Source organism: Idiotropiscis lumnitzeri, chromosome 7 (genome assembly GCF_059441095.1).
Source record: "Idiotropiscis lumnitzeri isolate Australia: NSW breed Sydney's pygmy pipehorse chromosome 7, RoL_Ilum_1.0, whole genome shotgun sequence".
NCBI lineage: Eukaryota > Metazoa > Chordata > Actinopteri > Syngnathiformes > Syngnathidae > Idiotropiscis > Idiotropiscis lumnitzeri.
Window position 1 is genome coordinate 21384209 of NC_142397.1, and position 17375 is coordinate 21401583.

The window sequence follows — 17375 nt, forward strand, 5'->3', positions numbered from 1 at the left end:
GACAATTGTGTTGCTTTTCCTCCTCTAAGTGAAAAGAAAGTTAGGAAATCGCTCGCCTGTCACGTGATCCATATCGGACCAATATGAATTCTGCGCTAACTTCATGCCGTGTAACCATGTAAAACAGTCCTAAACAGACTAAAAAAACCGAGATCTTTTCGTTTACACGCACTTCCTGCTTCCCAATTGACATTGTCACTTGCTAGCGCCACCACTTGTGTGGAGGTGAATGACAGTAATTTGTCAACTGCGAAAGAAGCTAACTATTTATCGCATGTTGACAAATAAGCATGATACCGTGCTCACTAAGTGACATGAATGATTTTATTTCATTGTCATTACCATCAGAAATCAGGGGAGAGCGCGAACGCAGTCCCCCACTGTCAGAAATTGTGCAGTCGAGATTCCCACATTTGGGGAATTCGCAGGGGTCAGTACAGCCGGAGTGCAATGGCTGAGCCTCACCCTGGGTGAACCACCTTCGTGATCATGGTATCTCCCCTGCCAGGTAAGTATGAGATGTACACATTGCCAGGCCAAAAGGTTAAGCACCCACACCATCTTCAGTCACGGGCCCGATTGCAACGCACGTGTGATCGCATGCACACACATACACGCTGGATGATGCATGACACGTACATTAATTTAAGTAGTCTCTTTTAGACTTGCATTAAGTAAATATTTGTGAATGAGGTCAAAAGAATCAGCAAAAACATTCCCATCACGCCTTGCTTAAATTCTAACAAGAATTCAAAGCGAGAATTGAATTGACCCTGCCCCACGCCTTTCTAGCTCTCATTTCCTGTTTCTTTGTGTGGTCAGGAACATGTAGCGGTGTAACAATTCAAACTCCTTTACAAAACTTTACTTATTTACGTTTTTGATTAGCCAAGCGCCAATATTATAACTTTATAGGAAATTTATATGATCTATATTTGAAACCATTATTTATATGACCACCCACCGCATGTTCCCTCAATAACGGAGCAAGACGACGCTTTCTTCAATGAAAGAATGTCCTTTAAGCCGCAGCATGACATGGTATTCGGTGAAAGTCTCAAAAACAAGAGACAGCCTTTGAGAAACACGACAGCTGCTTAAAGGGTTTCTTCGTTTTCCCACAGAACTACATAGAATGGAAACATCCAGCAACAAATTCATTGTGACCAGCAGAGGTGGGTGCACCGCTCCTGGCGGTACTGCAATACCAGGTCGATGCGTGGAATGGACGGAGCAAGCCCCTATTCCATCTCCCAGTTCCAAAAATCAATTTAATATATGGTCCCCAAATAGGGAACGTATCAGATATTAAACTGATAAGAACAGATTTTTTTTTTTTTTTTCTTTTGCAAAATTTTTATTGTTACTGTAGACATTGATGTTCACATCTCTCCAACATGGAGCACAACCTTAGTTCTGTGGTAACGTGTTAAAAAAGCAGCATGTTTGACATAGAGGTGTAAGGTAAAATGTATCTAAAATACATCTAGACAATATTTTTTTAAAAAGCAATTGTTAAAAAAAGCACTTCAACCTCTGTTGTGCAGGAGCGTAGTATCGCCTTACGAAGTGGGACTTCATCCCACCCTCTCAAACAGAGTCCAGACAGATAAAACCTGCCAGGATGCTTCAAGAAGTTCCTCAGAGGTGTTGCATCTCTCCACTCTCTCCCGAGGAGCCAGGCCGTCGCTGCCAGGACCTTCCCTGTGGGCTCCGGTTCCCTCCTCCGGGCGGGCACAGACGACTCTTCTTGGTGACTGTGTCCTTGGCTTGCCGCAGGCAGCTCAGAGTAGCCGCTGCCATTCGGAGCACAGCCACAGGGGTGGTCTGTCTGTGCCTCCTTACCAGCAAGTTTCTGGAGGTCCAAATGGCGTCTTTGATGGCGGCAAGGGTGAGCCACTGCTTTGCAAAATGTTCTCTTGTGTTCGTCATTGGGCCCACCCCATAGAGCACGAATTGTGCATTGAGGACCTCCCTTGCTGGCAAGTCCGGGAATTGCAGGTGGCCGGCTGTCGCCCACAGGTCCGTGGCAGCACTGCACTCCCAGAGGAGGTGCCTCACCGACTCTTGGGCGCCACAACCAGGTCGGGGGCAGTTTGAGTGCGCTGCCATACCTCGGGAGTGCATAACGTACCTGACTGGGAGGATTTCGTGCGCCGCCATCCATGACAGGTCCCGAAGTTTGTTTGGGAGGGCGGGATGGTTTACATTGCGCCAAACAGTTGTGGGCTCGCCGAATGCAAGCCCGCGCACTGGACATACCGTTTCCCGCTCCTGCACAACAGAGATGAGAGATCTGTGGTTTTTTAAAACATGGCATTCTTGATTTTCTAGTTTAAAATTCCTTAAAAAAACTTTTATAAAAGAATAGGCAGGCGGCAGGATAAAAGACACAGGCAGTCTTTGATCGCTAGGGATGAGTCTTAATTTCCGGAGGTAAGATCCCATCCAGAATCTTGACATTGCTCGAGCTTTTTGAGCGCTTGAGGCCTCTAGTGCAGTTTGGAAGTGCAGGGCCACATATCTGCTTCCCAAGAAGAGCTGGAGGTCCGGCACTCCTTTTCCCCCTTTTTCTCTGCTCATCTTCATTGTTGCTCTCTTCAGTCTCTCCCACTTGGATCCCCAGATGAAGTAAAAGATAGCCCGGTCCAAACCTAAAAGGATACTTCTTGTTGGGATAAAAACAGAACTGATTAATAAAAGCAATGGTAGAATAACTGCTTTTATGATTAAAACTTTTCCCTCTATGGTCAGTTCCCTCATTCTCCAAAAAACAAGTCTTTTCCTCACTTTCCCTACCACGTCGCCCCAACTTGCTTCTCCTCCCCCTTCCCTGCCAAATCTGATCCCGAGTATTTTCTGGTCAGTTTTTGTCAATGTCAGGGGTAAACCTGTCTTTTCTGTCAATGTCCACGGTCCATAAAACTGTGCTTGTGTCTTGGCTCTATTAAGTTTTGACCCAGAGGCCCTCCCATACCAATCAGTCAAGTCCAAAGCCCTTGTCACAGATAAAAGGTCTGAGCACAGGATATTAAAATCGTCCATATATAAAATACATTTTGTCGTAAGTCCCCCGCCACCTGGAATGTTAACCCCCTTGATCATTTTATCCTTTCTCAACATCTGTGCCAGCGGTTCTATGCATAGGACATAGAGGAGTGCAGATAAAGGACAACCCTGACGGACACCGCAGTTAATTTGGACTGCTTTTGTCAGGTCCCCATTAACCACAAATCTACTGCTAATATCCCGGTACAGCAATCCCACCCACGCTATATACCTTTCGGGAAAACCCCATTTTTGCAGTACTCTAAAGAGGTACCGGTGCGAGATTCGGTCAAACGCTTTCTCAAAATCTAAATTTAGGACTACTAGCCGCATATTTCTGTCTCTCGCATAACAGATGGTGTCACGGATCAGCATGAGGCTGTCCGTGATCTTCCTCCCCGCGATGGCACAGGTTTGATCCGGGTTGATCAATTCGCCCATAAAAACAGACATGCGTGTAGCTAAAAGTTTACTAAAAAGTTTGCAATCAACGTTTAAAAGCGTGATAGGTCGCCAGTTGTCCAGGTCCGCCTTGTCTCCCTTCTTGTGCAGTAGTGTCACTATCCCTACTCTAAAACTGTCTGGTAGTCGGCTTGTTTTGTCAAATTCATTAAAAACAGTGATTAAATCCGGTGCTATAATGTCCCAAAAAGTCAAATAAAATTCCAGGCAGAGTCCGTCCTCACCCGGAGCTTTTGCTTTCTTAAATTGTTTTATGCATTTGTTTAATTCCTCTTGAGTAAAATCTCGCGTTAAAAGCACTTTATCAGTCACTGTTTTCTCAATAAAATTCAATACTTCCGACGTTGTCTCAGGTTGAATCTCTTTCCTGTCATACAGTTTCTGGTAGTAGCTTTCCACTGTCTCTTTTATTTCACTGCTTATTTCTGTTATAGCACCATTTACTTTTCGCAACTTAAAAATACCCCCACTCTTGTTCATAATTCTTTTAAAAAAGTACCTTGTACATTTTTCTCCTTCCTCTATCTCCTTTTCTTTACTCCTTAGTATTACACCTTTACTTTTGATGTCTGCTAAAAGCCTCAATTTATTTTTAATCTGTTTAATTTCCTCATTAAAATTGATACCCTTTTGTGAGAGGTTAAAATACCTTTGTAGTCTTTTTTGTAGTCCTAACATATGTTTCATTTCTTTCTTTTTCTTCTCTCTTCCTGCTTCTCTAAAAAAGGTCTGGGTTCTTAACTTTATCATTTCCCACCATTGTGCTCGTGATTCAAACAGGTCTTGGAGCGTTTGCCAATTTTTGTACTGCTCCCTGTATTTGTTCACCAGGACTTCGTCTTCAAGAAGGGAACAGTTGAGCCTCCAGAGGCCTCTGCCGACTGTCAAACCAGATGGGATTGACAGGTTGCAAGAAAGTGAGAGGTGGTCTGAGAAGAAGACAGGGGTTAATCTCGCATCAGTTGGTGGCCAACCCCGTGTAAATAAATAGTCAATGCGAGAGGCTTTGCTGCTATCTCCGCTAAACCATGTAAAACCCTCCTCTCTTGGATGTATGGTTTTAAAACAATCATCTAATTTAAAAACCCGGCACATGTCCTTCAGTAAAACAGATGTTTTATCAACTTTAAAATCCTCCCCAGCTCCTTTTTTATCATTTCTGCTTAAAACACAGTTAAAATCTCCTCCCATAATAAAGGGTGCACGACCTAGCATGTGACACTGCAAGTTCTCTAAAAGTTCATACCTGTCGTGTTTTTCATTTGGACCGTAAATATTTAAAAGGTTAAAACCCTTTCCCATGAAGGTTAGGTGTGCTAAAAGTGCTCGTCCATCTATTAAAACCGTGCTACCTTTAATTGCAATTCGAGTGTTGTTTATTAAAATGGCCACTCCATCGTTGCGGTTTTCGTTCGACCCACTCCATAAAGATGGGTGTGGCCACATTTCCTCCCACTGCTTATAATTTTTTAAAAAGGGAATACCACATTCTTGCATTAAAAACACATCAGACTTAAGAGTTTTTAAAAAGGACAATACGCTCTGAGCACGAGTCTTTGATTTCACACTTCTAACGTTTATAGTCGAGAAGGTGAGAGTTAAAGATATGATTTAAAATGGAGGCCTACAAAACAGGGTATCAAAAGGAGGAAGCTCTTTAAAACTAATCAATTAGGTAATTTCTTGAGACCAGAGTTCTTCCTTCACCTGAGCAATAGGTGTAGGATTCGGGAGTCTTGGTGATGGTCTTTCTCGCAATCTTAAATTCATTGTGTTATGGTTTTTGGGCGTTGATTGTAGTACTATGTTCAAAAAAGACAGCTCGTTTGGTGAGTTGCAAGGAAAAACCCTGTGCTCTTCCACGTCGCTCTCTGAGCTCCCGGGCTTTCCCCTCTTCTCTAAGGTCAATGGAGACTCAGAAGACCGCTCAGATGCTAGTCGTTTAATTTTTTGTGTACAAGGAATTTCGCTGCGTTCACTACTAGTCTGGTCTTCCATGTTGGTTTTGCTCGATTCGGTTGTGGGCATTTGTGGCAACATGCAACTTTCTTCTGAACTCCCCATTGGTGTAGTCAACATATGCCCCTCCCCTTCCACCTCCTCACCTGTTCCCTCTCCACCAATGACAGGTTTTGGAGGGAGATTTGAATTTTCCGGTGTGTCTTTTGGTTGTTTGTCCATTTCAATTTCATTTAGCAGTACCATTTCTTTCCCAGCCTTCAATTTGTTGGCAAATGATTTCGGACAATTTCTGTAGAGGTGGTTTGATTCCCCACAGAGATTGCACTTTCTGCCATTGGTGCATTCTTCAAAAGTATGCCCAATTACTCTGCATTTTCCACAAATTATCTGCTGACATGCTTCTGCCAGGTGTCCATGCTCACCACACTTGCGGCAGAGCTTGGGTTGACCCTGGTAGTGTATGTAGCCCCGGTTTTCACCCAGGACTATCATTGATGGGAGATGTTTCAGGCCCTGGAAGCCCTGGGGGTCCTGCCATTGTTGAATGGGTACCCGCCAGGCACAGTTCCAGATGCCATCCTCATCTCTCACTTTCATAGCCTGGCCTTTCACCGTGCAATATCTACCCAGCCAAAAACAAATGTCATCTGCATTCACTGTCTCATTAAACATTCTGACAATAACTGTTTTAGCAGCATTATCAGTCAGTTTTTCCACATTGAACGCAGAAAACTGGGCTTTTACCTCTTCATAACGAAGCCAAAATTCGCGAAGATTTAGAGCAGAGCTGAAACTAACATCAAAACCTTTGCTAAAAGGCAACGTTATGATACAGTTCAGGTCATTAGCATTAAATTCCAAGGTCTGTTGGATAAGTTTCCTGGAAAAATCCAGTCTGGACATTACCAGGACCTCTCCATTAACTTCCTTGAAAGTAAAACGTACACTGTGGTGCCTCCGCATGCCGGCATGGGTGGCCGACATAGCCGGAGAACCACAGGACGTAGATAATAAATAATAACAAATACTAGTTTATATTTACTTACCTTAGTCGGATAACTGAAAATACAAAGGTTATTATCAACAATAAGCAACAGCTGATATATCCCCCAATGAATAAGTCCTATACCACAGCAGGTATAGAACCAACACGCCCAAAGGAGGTGATCGCAGTCTTAGCCAAAAGGCCGAGAAGCGATATCAGCAAACTGACACAGGGGGCGACTTGATTCTCGACATTCCGAGCAACAGTGACGGTGACCAATGTAAAATGATCACAACAAACCATTTACATGCCAAACATCAAACTCACACATTTTTAGCTGAAAACGAGACCAACTGTGTTGCTTGCCAGCCTGCGAACGAAACAAAAGCTGAGCAATTGCTGGGTACTGTAGTCCATGTGACCCAAAGTGGACCAATTGGAAACAGCAATAGAAGTATTCCATTTACTGGCATCGCAATGCTCTTAAATGGTTAAATAGTCCGACGTGCGAATTTCAAGAATCTAATAAAACGTATTGCGGATCGTAAGAGGACAATTGTGTTGCTTTTCCTCCTCTAAGTGAAAAGAAAGTTAGGAAATCGCTCGCCTGTCACGTGATCCATATCGGACCAATATGAATTCTGCGCTAACTTCATGCCGTGTAACCTTCCGGTTCCGGCGCCGCGCGAGTGGCTGCCTGTTTACAGCAGCGTGGCTCACTATTGAGCCTTTTCGTGTGTTTTTTCCCTTTACCCTTTTTTATTTTATTTTTACCTCACCTCAGCAATGGACATCCAACTTGCGGTGGTTTTACTACTGTTGGGGGCTGTTTTTTGCGCGATCGTGTCCGGAGACGAAACTCGGAGCTACGGATCGATCGTGTACACAAGAGATCAGCTGTTAGCACTCCGTGCTAACCCCGCGTGGGCTCCCGGAGCGAGACCCGATATTCCCCGCGAGCTGAGGAGGAAGAGACGGGGATGTCGTGCGGGGGCTAAACGCCAGGCAAGGAGGAGACGATATCACCCCGTCCTCCCGTCCGTTATTATGGGGAATGTTCGATCCCTCTCCAACAAAATGGACGAGCTAACAGCGCTAACCCGGCACGAGAGGATTGTCCGGGAGGCTAGTTTGCTGGTGTTCACGGAGTCGTGGCTAACAGAGCTAACGCCGGACGCCGTCGTGGAATTGGACGGCTTCCAAATACTACGCGCGGACAGGACACTGGAGAGCGGTAAGAGAAAAGGGGGAGGGCTGGCTGTGTTTGTTAATGATAGATGGTGTAACCCTGGGCATATAACTGTTAAGGATCAACTTTGCAGTCGGGACATTGAGATGATAGCTGTTAGCATGCGTCCGGTCTATTTACCGCGAGAGTTCAGTCATGTGATCGCGGTAGCGGCGTACGTGCCTCCCTCTGCTAACGGTGAGACAGCCTGTGATGTACTGAATGCAGCTGTGAGCAGGCTACAAACACAGCACCCAAATGCCTTGTTCCTTATCTCTGGTGACTTCAATCATGCTTCTCCTTCCTCCTCTCTGCCTTCATTCACACAATATGTAACATGCCAAACCAGAGACAATAAAATATTGGACCTCTTCTATGCCAACACCAAGGAGGCGTACACGTCACTGCCCCTCCCCCCGCTGGGCAAAGCTGACCACAACTTGGTTGCTCTCCTGCCTGTGTACAAACCTCTCGTCTGCAGGCAGCCAGCTGTGACACGCACAGTTCAGCGATGGTCCGGAGAAGCCGAGGAGGCCTTGAAGGACTGTTTCAACACAACTGTGTGGGAGGTATTCAGCGAAGCTCACGGTGAGGACATTAATGGTCTAACAGACACAGTTACAGACTATATTAACTTCTGCATGGAGAACACCATTCCCACCAGGACTGTAAGATGTTTCTCCAACAACAAACCCTGGATCACACCGGACATTAAAGCTTTCCTGAAGGAGAAAAAGAGGGCTTTTGTTTCAGGCGACAAGGACGAGCTGAAGAGAGTGCAGCGTCAGCTGAGAAGGAGGATCCGAGAGGGGAAAAAGTCCTACAGGATGCGGATGGAAGAACAACTGCAGAGGAACAATGCCAGGGATGTCTGGAGGGGCCTGAAGACCATCTCAGGCCACGGACAAGCAGGTAAGACCCGGAAGGGGGGGGGGCTTCAGTGGGCAAATGAGTTGAACCTATTTTTGAATAGGTTTGATCAAATGTCTGACCCCGCTCAGGCTTCCCTGATGCAGCCCCCACCCACCCCTCCTGCCACTGCGAACAAGACCCTCTCTCCCCCTCTCTCGCCCCTCTCTCTCTCCACAGGCTCCAGTTCCCAGCCTCATCAGACAACCACCACTTCCTCCTGCTCAGCCTTGTTCCTCACAACATCTCAGGTGAAGAACCAGCTGAGGAAGATGAAGGCGAGGAAGGCGGCAGGCCCAGATGGGATCAGCTCCCAGCTCCTCAAATCCTGCGCAGACCAGCTGTGTGGAATCGTCCAGCACATGTTCAACCTGAGCTTGAAGCTGGGCAGAGTCCCCCAGCTGTGGAAAACATCCTGCCTGGTTCCGGTTCCAAAGACACCCCATCCGAAGGAGCTCAACAACTTCAGACCACTGGCGCTGACGTCTCATCTGATGAAGACCCTGGAGAGACTGGTCCTCGTCCATCTGCGCCCCCTGGTCAGCTCCTCAATGGACCCACTCCAGTTTGCATACCAGCCTGGCATCAGTGTGGATGATGCCATCATCTACCTGCTCCACACTTCACTCTTCCACCTGGAGAAGGCGGGGGGCACGGTGAGGATCATGTTCTTTGATTTCTCAAGTGCTTTCAACACCATCCAGCCCGCCTTATTGGGAGACAAGCTGGAGCAGGCGGGAGTGGCCCACCACCTCATCACATGGATTCACAACTACCTCACAAACCGGCCACAGTACGTGAGAACACAGGACTGTGTGTCTGACGTGCTCCTCTGCAGCACGGGAGCGCCGCAGGGAACTGTGCTGGCTCCCTTCCTGTTCACCCTCTACACCTCGGACTACAAATACAATTCCACAACCTGTCACCTGCAGAAGTTCTCTGATGACTCTGCGATTGTCGGCCTCATCACTGACGATGACGATCGGGAGTACAGAGGGGTTACGCAGGGGTTCGTGGACTGGTGTCAGCAGAACCGCCTCCAAATCAACGCTGGGAAATCCAAAGAGCTGGTGGTGGATTTCCGCAAGCGTCGGCACTCTCCACCTGCACCAGTGAATATCCAGGGAACAGACGTTGAGAGGGTCTCAACTTACAAGTACCTGGGTGTTCATCTGAACAATAAACTGGACTGGAGCGACAACACAGACGCTCTCTATATGAAGGGTCAGAGCAGACTCTTCCTACTCAGGCGGCTGAGGTCCTTTGGCGTTCGGGGAACACTCCTCAGGAACTTCTATGACTCGGTGGTTTCATCAGTCATCTTCTATGGAGTGGTCTCCTGGGCAGGAGGCATCTCGGGCCGAGACAAAAAGAGACTGGACAAACTGGTGAGGAGGGCCAGCTCTGTCCTGGGCTGCTCCCTGGACTCTGTGGACTCAGTGGGGGGCAGAAGGATGACGGCAAAACTGTCATCAATGCTGGACAAACCAGCCCACCCATTCAATGACACTCTGAGAACACTTTACAGCTCCTTCAGTGACAGACTTTTACACCCTCGCTGTACCAAAGAGAGATTTCGCCGCTCCTTCCTGCCAACTGCTGTCAGACTTTTTAACAAGAACATTGGGTCAGGCCTACAAACGGGAGGGCATTAGTGCAATTGTGCAGTCCTAGGATGCAATATTAACTACTACTGTACTTTCAGCCAAGGGTGTACTTAAATATTGACCAATGATGTATTTTGTTTACCATTACAGTATTCTTATTACAATACTTCTAGCACTGTAGTATTTCTACCACTGCAGGATGTTCACTATTACAGTACTTTTATCATTGCAGTACTTTCATCATTGCAGTATTTTTCTATCGTTGCAGTACTTTTACTATTACAGTACTTTTACCATTGCAGTATTTTCTATCATGCAGTACTTTTCTATCATTTCAGTACTCTTACCATTACAGTACTTTTATCATTGCAATATTTTTATGATTGCAGTATTTTCAATCATTCAGTAGTTTTTATCATTACAGCGTTTCCCCCTCCGTATAATGGACAAACATTAGGAGTGTTTCCTTACACTTAGATACGTTTATACTGTGTATATTTGCATGCTTTTTCTGAATGTCTGCTGCTAATGTTATACATTAACGGCTACATTACGCCGCCGACTCTGTGTGATCTATATCTTTGCTGCTGTAACACCTCAAATTTCCCCATTGTGGGACTAATAAAGGACATCTTATCTTATCTTATCTTATCTTATGTAAAACAGTCCTAAACAGACTAAAAAACCGAGATCTTTTCGTTTACACGCACTTCCTGCTTCCCAATTGACATTGTCACTTGCTAGCGCCACCACTTGTGTGGAGGTGAATGACAGTAATTTGTCAACTGCGAAAGAAGCTAACTATTTATCGCATGTTGACAAATAAGCATGATACCGTGCTCACTAAGTGACATGAATGATTTTATTTCATTGTCATTACCATCAGAAATCAGGGGAGAGCGCGAACGCAGTCCCCCACTGTCAGAAATTGTGCAGTCGAGATTCCCACATTTGGGGAATTCGCAGGGGTCAGTACAGCCGGAGTGCAATGGCTGAGCCTCACCCTGGGTGAACCACCTTCGTGATCATGGTATCTCCCCTGCCAGGTAAGTATGAGATGTACACATTGCCAGGCCAAAAGGTTAAGCACCCACACCATCTTCAGTCACGGGCCCGATTGCAACGCACGTGTGCTCGCATGCACACACATACACGCTGGATGATGCATGACACGTACATTAATTTAAGTAGTCTCTTTTAGACTTGCATTAAGTAAATATTTGTGAATGAGGTCAAAATAATCAGAAAAAAACATTCCCATCACGCCTTGCTTAAATTCTAACAAGAATTCAAAGCGAGAATTGAATTGACCCTGCCCCACGCCTTTCTAGCACTCATTTCCTGTTTCTTTGTGTGGTCAGGAACATGTAGCGGTGTAACAATTCAAACTCCTTTACAAAACTTTACTTATTTACGTTTTTGATTAGCCAAGCGCCAATATTATAACTTTATAGGAAATTTATATGATCTATATTTGAAACCATTATTTATATGACCACCCACCGCATGTTCCCTCAATAACGGAGCAAGACGACGCTTTCTTCAATGAAAGAATGTCCTTTAAGCCGCAGCATGACATGGTATTCGGTGAAAGTCTCAAAAACAAGAGACAGCCTTTGAGAAACACGACAGCTGCTTAAAGGGTTTCTTCGTTCTCCCACAGAACTACATAGAATGGAAACATCCAGCAACAAATTCATTGTGACCAGCAGAGGTGGGTGCACCGCTCCTGGCGGTACTGCAATACCAGGTCGATGCGTGGAATGGACGGAGCAAGCCCCTATTCCATCTCCCAGTTCCAAAAATCAATTTAATATATGGTCCCCAAATAGGGAAAGTATCAGATATTAAACTGATAAGAACAGATTCTTTTTCTTTTGCAAAATTTTTATTGTTACTGTAGACATTGATGTTCACATCTCTCCAACATGGAGCACAATCTTAGTTCTGTGGTAACGTGTTAAAAAAGCAGCATGTTTGACATAGAGGAGTAAGGTAAAATGTATCTAAAATACATCTAGACAATATTTTTTAAAAAGCAATTGTTAAAAAAAAGCACTTCAACCTCTGTTGTGCAGGAGCGTAGTATCGCCTTACTAAGTGGGACTTCATCCCACCCTCTCAAACAGAGTCCAGACAGATAAAACCTGCCAGGATGCTTCAAGGAGTTCCTCAGAGGTGTTGCATCTCTCCACTCTCTCCCGAGGAGCCAGGCCGTCGCTGCCAGGACCTTCCCTGTGGGCTCCGGTTCCCTCCTCCGGGTGGGCACAGACGACTCTTCTTGGTGACTGTGTCCTTGGCTTGCCGCAGGCAGCTCAGAGTAGCCGCTGCCATTCGGAGCACAGCCACGGGGGGGGTCTGTCTGTGCCTCCTTACCAGCAAGTTTCTGGAGGTCCAAATGGCGTCTTTGATGGCGGCAAGGGTGAGCCACTGCTTTGCAAAATGTTCTCTTGTGTTCGTCATTGGGCCCACCCCATAGAGCACGAATTGTGCATTGAGGACCTCCCTTGCTGGCAAGTCCGGGAATTGCAGGTGGCCGGCTGTCGCCCACAGGTCCGTGGCAGCACTGCACTCCCAGAGGAGGTGCCTCACCGACTCTTGGGCGCCACAACCAGGTCGGGGGCAGTTTGAGTGCGCTGCCATACCTCGGGAGTGCATAACGTACCTGACTGGGAGGATTTCGTGCGCCGCCATCCATGACAGGTCCCGAAGTTTGTTTGGGAGGGCGGGATGGTTTACATTGCGCCAAACAGTTGTGGGCTCGCCGAATGCAAGCCCGCGCACTGGACATACCGTTTCCCGCTCCTGCACAACAGAGATGAGAGATCTGTGGTTTTTTTAAAACATGGCATTCTTGATTTTCTAGTTTAAAATTCCTTAAAAAAACTTTTATAAAAGAATAGGCAGGCGGCAGGATAAAAGACACAGGCAGTCTTTGATCGCCAGGGATGAGTCTTAATTTCCGGAGGTAAGATCCCATCCAGAATCTTGACATTGCTCGAGCTTTTTGAGCGCTTGAGGGCTCTAGTGCAGTTTGGAAGTGCAGGGCCACATATCTGCTTCCCAAGAAGAGCTGGAGGTAAGGCACTCCTTTTCCCCCTTTTTCTCTGCTCATCTTCATTGTTGCTCTCTTCAGTCTCTCCCACTTGGATCCCCAGATGAAGTAAAAGATAGCCCGGTCCAAACCTAAAAGGATACTTCTTGTTGGGATAAAAACAGAACTGATTAATAAAAGCAATGGTAGAATAACTGCTTTTATGATTAAAACTTTTCCCTCTATGGTCAGTTCCCTCATTCTCCAAAAAACAAGTCTTTTCCTCACTTTCCCTACCACGTCGCCCCAACTTGCTTCTCCTCCCCCTTCCCTGCCAAATCTGATCCCGAGTATTTTCTGGTCAGTTTTTGTCAATGTCAGGGATAAACCTGTCTTTTCTGTCAATGTCCACGGTCCATAAAACTGTGCTTGTGTCTTGGCTCTATTAAGTTTTGACCCAGAGGCCCTCCCATACCAATCAGTCAAGTCCAAAGCCCTTGTCACCGATAAAAGGTCTGAGCACAGGATATTAAAATCGTCCATATATAAAATACATTTTGTCGTAAGTCCCCCGCCACCTGGAATGTTAACCCCCTTGATCATTTTATCCTTTCTCAACATCTGTGCCAGCGGTTCTATGCATAGGACATAGAGGAGTGCAGATAAAGGACAACCCTGACGGACACCGCAGTTAATTTGGACTGCTTTTGTCAGGTCCCCATTAACCACAAATCTACTGCTAATATCCCGGTACAGCAATCCCACCCACGCTATATACCTTTCGGGAAAACCCCATTTTTGCAGTACTCTAAAGAGGTAAGGGTGCGAGATTCGGTCAAACGCTTTCTCAAAATCTAAATTTAGGACTACTAGCCGCATATTTCTGTCTCTCGCATAACAGATGGTGTCACGGATCAGCATGAGGCTGTCCGTGATCTTCCTCCCCGCGATGGCACAGGTTTGATCCGGGTTGATCAATTCGCCCATAAAAACAGACATGCGTGTAGCTAAAAGTTTACTAAAAAGTTTGCAATCAACATTTAAAAGCGTGATAGGTCGCCAGTTGTCCAGGTCCGCCTTGTCTCCCTTCTTGTGCAGTAGTGTCACTATCCCTACTCTAAAACTGTCTGGTAGTCGGCTTGTTTTGTCAAATTCATTAAAAACAGTGATTAAATCCGGTGCTATAATGTCCCAAAAAGTCAAATAAAATTCCAGGCAGAGTCCGTCCTCACCCGGAGCTTTTGCTTTCTTAAATTGTTTTATGCATTTGTTTAATTCCTCTTGAGTAAAATCTCACGTTAAAAGCACTTTATCAGTCACTGTTTTCTCAATAAAATTCAATACTTCCGACGTTGTCTCAGGTTGAATCTCTTTCCTGTCATACAGTTTCTGGTAGTAGCTTTCCACTGTCTCTTTTATTTCACTGCTTATTTCTGTTATAGCACCATTTACTTTTCGCAACTTAAAAATACCCCCACTCTTGTTCATAATTCTTTTAAAAAAGTACCTTGTACATTTTTCTCCTTCCTCTATCTCCTTTTCTTTACTCCTTAGTATTACACCTTTACTTTTGATGTCTGCTAAAAGCCTCAATTTATTTTTAATCTGTTTAATCTCCTCATTAAAATTGATACCCTTTTGTGAGAGGTTAAAATACCTTTGTAGTCTTTTTTGTAGTCCGAACATATGTTTAATTTCCTTCTTTTTCTTCTCTCTTCCTGCTTCTCTAAAAAAGGTCTGGGTTCTTAACTTTATCATTTCCCACCATTGTGCTCGTGATTCAAACAGGTCTTGGAGTGTTTGCCAATTTTTGTACTGCTCCCTGTATTTGTTCACCAGAACTTCATTTTCAAGAAGGGAACAGTTGAGCCTCCAGAGGCCTCTTCCGACTGTCAAACCAGATGGGATTGACAGGTTGCAAGAGAGTGAAAGGTGGTCCGAGAAGAATACAGGGGTTAATCTCGCATCAGTTGGTGTCCAACCCCGTGTAAATAAATAGTCAATGCGAGAGGCTTTGCTGCTATCTCCGCTAAACCATGTAAAACCCTCCTCTCTTGGATGTATGGTTTTAAAACAATCATCTAATTTAAAAAACCGGCACATGTCCTTCAGTAAAACAGATGTTTTATCAACTTTAAAATCCTCTCCAGCTCCTTTTTTATCATTTCTGCTTAAAACACAGTTAAAATCTCCTCCCATAATAAAGGGTGCACGACCTAGCATGTGACACTGCAAGTTCTCTAAAAGTTCATACCTGTCGTGTTTTTCATTTGGACCGTAAATATTTAAAAGGTTAAAACCCTTTCCCATGAAGGTTAGGTGTGCTAAAAGTGCTCGTCCATCTGTTAAAACCGTGCTACCTTTAATTGCAATTCGAGTGTTGTTTATTAAAATGGCCACTCCATCGTTGCGGTTTTCGTTCGACCCACTCCATAAGGATGGGTGTGGCCACATTTCCTCCCACTGCTTATAATTTTTTAAAAAGGGAATACCACATTCTTGCATTAAAAACACATCAGACTTAAGAGTTTTTAAAAAGGACAATACGCTCTGAGCACGAGTCTTTGATTTCACACTTCTAACGTTTATAGTCGAGAAGGTGAGAGTTAAAGATATGATTTAAAATGGAGGCCTACAAAACAGGGTATCAAAAGGAGGAAGCTCTTTAAAACTAATCAATTAGGTAATTTCTTGAGACCGGAGTTCTTCCTTCACCTGAGCAATAGGTGTAGGATTCGGGAGTCTTGGTGATGGTCTTTCTCGCAATCTTAAATTCATTGTGTTATGGTTTTTGGGCGTTGATTGTAGTACTATGTTCAAAAAAGACAGCTCGTTTGGTGAGTTGCAAGGAAAAGCCCTGTGCTCTTCCACGTCGCTCTCTGAGCTCCCGGGCTTTCCCCTCTTCTCTAAGGTCAATGGAGACTCAGAAGACCGCTCAGATGCTAGTCGTTTAATTTTTTGTGTACAAGGAATTTCGCTGCGTTCACAACTAGTCTGGTCTTCCATGTTGGTTTTGCTCGATTCGGTTGTGGGCATTTGTGACAACATGCTACTTTCTTCTGAACTCCCCATTGGTGTAGTCAAGATATGCCCCTCCCCTTCCACCTCCTCACCTGTTCCCTCTCCACCAATGACAGGTTTTGGAGGGAGATTTGAATTTTCCGGTGTGTCTTTTGGTTGTTTGTCCATTTCAATTTCATTTAGCAGTACCATTTCTTTTCCAGCCTTCAATTTGTTGGCAAATGATTTCGGACAATTTCTGTAGAGGTGGTTTGATTCCCCACAGAGATTGCACTTTCTGCCATTGGTGCATTCTTCAAAAGTATGCCCAATTACTCTGCATTTTCCACAAATTATCTGCTGACATGCTTCTGCCAGGTGTCCATGCTCACCACACTTGCGGCAGAGCTTGGGTTGACCCTGGTAGTGTATGTAGCCCCGGTTTTCACCCAGGACTATCATTGATGGGAGATGTTTCAGGCCCTGGAAGCCCTGGGGGTCCTGCCATTGTTGAATGGGTACCCGCCAGGCACAGTTCCAGATGCCATCCTCATCTCTCACTTTCATAGCCTGGCCTTTCACCGTGCAATATCTACCCAGCCAAAAACAAATGTCATCTGCATTCACTGTCTCATTAAACATTCTGACAATAACTGTTTTAGCAGCATTATCAGTCAGTTTTTCCACATTGAACGCAGAAAACTGGGCTTTTACCTCTTCATAACGAAGCCAAAATTCGCGAAGATTTAGAGCAGAGCTGAAACTAACATCAAAACCTTTGCTAAAAGGCAACGTTATGATACAGTTCAGGTCATTAGCATTAAATTCCAAGGTCTGTTGGATAAGTTTCCTGGGAAAATCCAGTCTGGACATCACCAGGACCTCTCCATTAACTTCCTTGAAAGTAAAACGTACACTGTGGTGCCTCCGCATGCCGGCATGGGTGGCCGACATAGCCGGAGAACCACAGAACGTAGATAATAAATAATAACAAATACTAGTTTATATTTACTTACCTTAGTCGGATAACTGAAAATACAAAGGTTATTATCAACAATAAGCAACAGCTGATATATCCCCCAATGAATAAGTCCTATACCACAGCAGGTATAGAACCAACACACCCAAAGGAGGTGATCG

General features: G+C 45.1%; 4 non-coding genes across 4 annotated transcripts; all 4 read right to left on the minus strand.

Moving 5' to 3' along the window:
- Positions 1 to 352: 352 nt before the first annotated feature.
- LOC148334234 (U1 spliceosomal RNA) lies at positions 353 to 516 on the minus strand. The gene has a single exon (XR_015844346.1). It is a non-coding gene; the product is annotated as a U1 spliceosomal RNA (small nuclear RNA).
- Positions 517 to 1174: 658 nt separating this feature from the next.
- On the minus strand, positions 1175 to 1359 carry LOC148334235 (U2 spliceosomal RNA). Its single transcript, XR_015844512.1, has one exon. It is a non-coding gene; the product is annotated as a U2 spliceosomal RNA (small nuclear RNA).
- A 9732-nt stretch (positions 1360 to 11091) lies between these two features.
- On the minus strand, positions 11092 to 11255 carry LOC148334236 (U1 spliceosomal RNA). The gene has a single exon (XR_015844347.1). It is a non-coding gene; the product is annotated as a U1 spliceosomal RNA (small nuclear RNA).
- A 659-nt stretch (positions 11256 to 11914) lies between these two features.
- On the minus strand, positions 11915 to 12112 carry LOC148334237 (U2 spliceosomal RNA). Its single transcript, XR_015844535.1, has one exon. It is a non-coding gene; the product is annotated as a U2 spliceosomal RNA (small nuclear RNA).
- Positions 12113 to 17375: the final 5263 nt, after the last annotated feature.